This window comes from Arachis duranensis, chromosome 3 (assembly GCF_000817695.3).
Source record: "Arachis duranensis cultivar V14167 chromosome 3, aradu.V14167.gnm2.J7QH, whole genome shotgun sequence".
Lineage (NCBI taxonomy): Eukaryota > Viridiplantae > Streptophyta > Magnoliopsida > Fabales > Fabaceae > Arachis > Arachis duranensis.
In genome coordinates this window covers 78,737,426-78,742,996 of record NC_029774.3, presented here as the reverse complement: position 1 = coordinate 78,742,996, position 5,571 = coordinate 78,737,426, and positions in this window count along the sequence as shown.

Genomic DNA, 5,571 nt, shown 5'->3' with positions numbered 1-5,571 from the left:
TTCCCAAAGAGTTGACACAAGGTGCGATTTATTGATCAGAAATTTTCTGAGAAATTTTAGAATTGGAAAATAAAAAAAATAAATAACTAGCAATTAAAGCAATAAAAATTGACAAGAGGTTTTATATATTTGAAATAACAGGCCTTGGCTAGGAAAATATCAATCGGAGTTTCTATCCTTCTTGACTTTCCCAAGTATAATAGTAAAAGGTTCTTGCTCCCACTTAGTTATCCTCTAACTAATAAAGAAAATTCAAGTAAGTGATACTAATTCTGATTCACAAGTCCTAATCACTTCCCAGGGAAGGATTAGAGTTAGTGAAAATTGAGTTAGCCAGCAATTTTTAATTACAGATTAATACTTGAGTATTCCAACTCAAGGGTTTCCAATTAATCAACTCCAAAGCCAAGTTGTGATCTCTACTCCATTAACATGAATGCCAATTTCACAAACATGTAAAGGAAGTAGATAGGAGACATGGTAATTAAATTAAATTAATAAAATCACAATTGGTACTAATAATTAATTAAAAGGGATTAAACAAGTAACGGAATTAAATATAAAAATAGTTCATTGCATTAATAAATTTAAAACTAACAAAATCCAAACATGAGTTCCAGTAACTAAATGGAAAATATAAGAGTAGAGTGATAGAAAGGCAAACTATAACGATGAAGACTTCAATCGAAGGTAGTAGCAGCTCTCTCAATATCCAATCCAAAAGTAAAAACTAAGAATGCTAAGAACCCTATGAGAAGTAGTGTTTCTCTCTCTAGAATTCCCAAAAAACTAAAACTAAACTCAAAAATGAAAAGTAAAAGTGAAGTGTGTTTAGTCTCTGCTACACCCCTGTCTCTAGTCTGTGTTTTTTGGATTGAAACTGGGTCCAAATTAGCCTAGAAATCGCCCCCAGCGAGTTCTGATATGTGCAGCACGTGACGCTCTGTCACGCGTACGCATCGCTGGACTTCTGCGCTTGTTACGCGTTTGCGTCAGTCACGCGTACGCGTCGCTGTGAAATGCGCCAATGCGCGCGCACGCGTCAACCATGCATGCGCGTCGCTCCTCTCTTCTATTCTCTTTAGTTTCTTATGTTTCTTCCACTTTTATATGCCTCCTCTTCATCCTTTAAGCCATTCATGCCCTATAAACCTGAAAACACTTGACAAACAAATCACGGCATCGAATGGTAATAAAGGAGAGTTAAAAATTAACATTTTAAAAGCTTAGGAAGCAAGTTTTCACTCATGGAACAAAATTAGAAAGGATTTGTAAAATCATGTAGTTTGTATGAATAATGTATGAAGAATTGATAAAATCCATTCAATTTAGCACAAGATAAACCATAAAATAGTGGTTTATCATGGTGCTGAATAAACACACACTTTTTTCATTGCTTTGTTATTCCAGTGAATCACGCAAAATCCCTTCCTGCAACTAGGCTCTCTGATGCATGTAACCACAAAGATCACGCATGAACACCAATTCCCTAATCCTTACCTTACTGCCAAACACCAATATATGCAGGGCGGGCATTGTAACTAAACTGGGCCATGTGCAGTTATCAAGGGTCCAATGCATATTGACTTTAAATGTGGCTAAAAAATATTTATTCAACCAAATTTATTTCTCCTAGACCATTCTAAATAAATATTTTGACTTGCACCTCTAACCTTCTTTTCCTAATATTAGAAGCAATGGTGAGGTTTATCAAAATATTTGGATTTGTTGGTGAATTTTATGAATGCGATAGAATAGAATAATTGTTAATAACGATTTTAACGTTGTTGAAATTTAATTTTTTTTTTTAGAAAAAAATTGGTATTAACGATTTGACATTCATTAAAATTTAAAATTATAAAAATCATTAATAACGATTTAAATTGAAACAAAAGAATTTATAAAATTAAAAGTGACTCACATTGTTAATTATTATTTTTTAATTATAAAATATAGAAAGAAAACAAAAAGACCTTATCCACAAATTATATATATAAGTGACAAGATAATGACCCAGATAATGTTCTTCTATATACGGAAATAATAATAATAATAATAATAATAATAATAATAATAATAATAATAATAATCCATCTCCAACCAATAATTAAATCTAACAATATAAATGTTTAGGAGAAAGTAGATGAATAAAGGTTGACATCGTATAATGATAAAAAATGGCAAGTTGCAAGGCATAGCTATTTCTATAAAAAATTGGTATTTATAAGATTAATTGTTGGTACATTTCATCCAAAATTCAACATAGGAAATCGTCTTTCACCATTTGTTATTGTTTTTTATTTCGTTAAAAGAAATCGGTAGTGCCAAATTTTTTCACTAATTTTCAATCACTTAAATCGTTAATACATATTTCCGTCGTCTAGAAACCACATGTATATTATTATCTTAATAAACCTACATTTGAACAAGTTATATGCATATTTGAGAGCAAAACAAGTACCAAATGTTAAAGGATAATCTCAAAATCCTTCCATTATCGAATCACATAAAATCCTGTATTTACATGATATCTATAATTCTTGAACGTGTGAATCCATATCAAAGAAATAAGATAATCATTCATGCCTCCATCCTTCACGTTAACGAAATAAAATATCTTGCATATTTACCATTATTTACTTATCATATATGACTAACATAAATATATTATGTATTCCTATTTTAATTACTTTATAAATTCTTTTTAATTTTCATATGCAAAACTCACAATTTCTTAGCTGGAAACAAAATAATATCAATCATGTGTACCAACTACATGAACCATCACTATCCAACCGATGACCAATTCCACCAAAATCTAGCCTAAAAGATAAGAAATTATATATTACGAACGAAGAACAGCAAAAAACAATAAATATTTCTTAACAACTAAGAAAAAGCCACCCGCAACCAACAGAGGAAGACACATATGGCATGAATATCATGGAAACTCCAAAGATGATTGATTGGTAAAAAAATATCGGTTAAGAATTTTTAAAAATTATTTTATGAAATGGCATTGCAAGCACAAGCTTAACCAACGAAATTCCTACTATCAATTTTTAAATATATCACAACTAAGACTAAATAACCAGGAGTAGAATTTCGGATCGTTTCTCAAAGAATTAGCACAAGGTATAATTTATTGGCTAGAATTTGTCTGAGTAATTTTAGATTTGAAAAATGGAAAAACAAATGGCTATCAATTAAATCAATAAATAATAACAAGAGCTATTATGTATTTGAAATATAAGGCCTTGGTTAGGGGAGATAATTGGGGTTTCTATCCTCGTTGCTCTTCTCAAGTATGATAGTAAAGGTTCATTGCTACTACTTAGTTATCCTCTAACGATTGAAGGAAAAGTCAAGTGGTTATCACTAACTCTTATTCACAAGTCCTAGGCACTTCATAGGGAAGGACTAGAGTTGTGAAAATTGAGTTAGCCAGCAATTTCGTATCACAACTCAAGGGATCCCAATTAATCAACCCCTAAACCAAGTTGAGAGCTTTAATCATTAACATGAATGCCATTTTCAAAAACATATAATAGGAATAAATAAAAGACCTGGTAATTCTGAGAAATTAATTAAATTAAAATTGGCATGAACAACAATCAATACGAATTAAACAAGCAATAAAAAAATATGAAAATACTTCACTGCATTAATAGAATTCAAAAATAACAATATTCAAATATGAACATAAAGCAATTAAATAAAAAAGAGTAATTAAGTTATTGGAAAAGCAAACTATAGAGATGATGACTTCAATAGATGGTAGTTGCAGCTCTCTCATTATCCAATCCAATAGCAAAAACTAAGAAATCAAAAACCCTAGAGTAAAGTGTAAAATCCGGTTAATTAATGGCTAATTAACCTATAATTGAGAATTTATTCTAGAAAGTCAAAAATGTGATTTTTATGGCTAAATATGATAGAGGAGATTGAGACGAGAATTTCGGTACCAATTTTATAGAAATCAGACCAAGATTGGACCAAATAGGCCAAACCGGGCCAACTGGACCCAAAGTGGGCCCTTGGCCCAACTAAACTAAACCTAATATACTCATTTCAGCACTCTCTCTCCTCACTACACTCAAGAAACACGCTGAAATGGAGGCCATGAAGGGAAGAACACTCTCTCAAGTTCTTTCTCTCATTTGATCTTTAAACCACCATAACTTTTGATCTAGAGCTCCGGTTGCCGCACCGTTTGTGACCACACGTTCATCGCGGAGAGCTCTAAAAAACTCATACAATCAATCTTAAGGTAAGCCACGTTTTGCTCTTCGAAATTCCAGCACTTGTTTTCGAGTTTCATGGACAAAATGTTGAGATTTTGGGCTCTTTGATGTTATAGGATCCAACTCTCTTGAAGGAGAGGATTAATCTTGTCTCATTGGACCTTGGATGTGGTAAAATTCTCAACCCTAGTGTAATTTATTGTTCTATGATGTTTGGCTTAGGTTATGTATATGTGAATATTGGAGCTTGATTGAGACTTTGAAAAGCTTGAAAAGGGATTTGGTGGTAAAAATCTGTTCTTGGAGGTGTTGAGACCTAGAGAGCTTGTGGACAAGTGGTTTGGAAGTGCTCCAATTGAGTTTGGGAAATCGGCTAAGATATGGTCTTGGTTTCTCGTATCTAAAATGTAATGTGGGGGGAAATACTTAGGCTAGAGGCCCTAAGATAGGCATTGAATTGTTGATGTTGTTGAATGGTTGAGATATATGATGTGGTCATATATGTGATTATCATTATTGATGCCTTGATGGTATGATGTATGAGCAATATGCACGTTGTGATATATGCTTGATGATTGAATGAGGTTGAATTGTAGGTTAAACCATGTTGATGGTGAGTATGATTTTGGTTATGTGCAATGATGGTTAATTGGAAATGGTGTTGTTAAAAATTGGCATAAGGGAGAGTATATGATATGTAAATGTGTTTGAGTTTGAGCCACTTGGGTGAAGTGGGTTAAGATGATGGGATGGTATTTTTGTGAATTGTGGTAAAGTGTTAATGTGTGAGTTAAGGCGGCTTAATGTTGACTTTGGTATATTTTGATTGATTTTAAAGAAAAGGGATGAAATTGGCATGTTTTGATTGATTTTGAAAAGAGTTGAAAGTGGCTTGTTTTGAAAATGGCACTTTGTGGTTTTGTATGAAAACATGATTTTTGGGCATACTTTGATGGGACATAACATGGACTCCGGATCCCTGTTTTGTACCAAATTTGTTTAGAAATGAAATTGGATCCGGGATGTCCATGCCGTTCAAAAAACGGGTGAAAAACGATTTAAAATGAGGAAGTTATGTCTGTCGGAAGATTGGGGTTGAACCTGTGAATTTTGCAGCTTTTAACTTAGAAAAATTTTTAGCAGAATGACCACCCACGCGTAGACGTGCTTGACGCGTGCGCGTCGTCCTTTAGAAAAATGCCATCCACGTGTGCACGTAGCTCACGCGTATGCGTTGATGTGCTGAAATGGTTGCCCAGACATTTTCCCAAGAGTTGTGCCAGAGTTGTACTGGTTTTGTGCCTGGGGCACAAATGCACCCACGCAT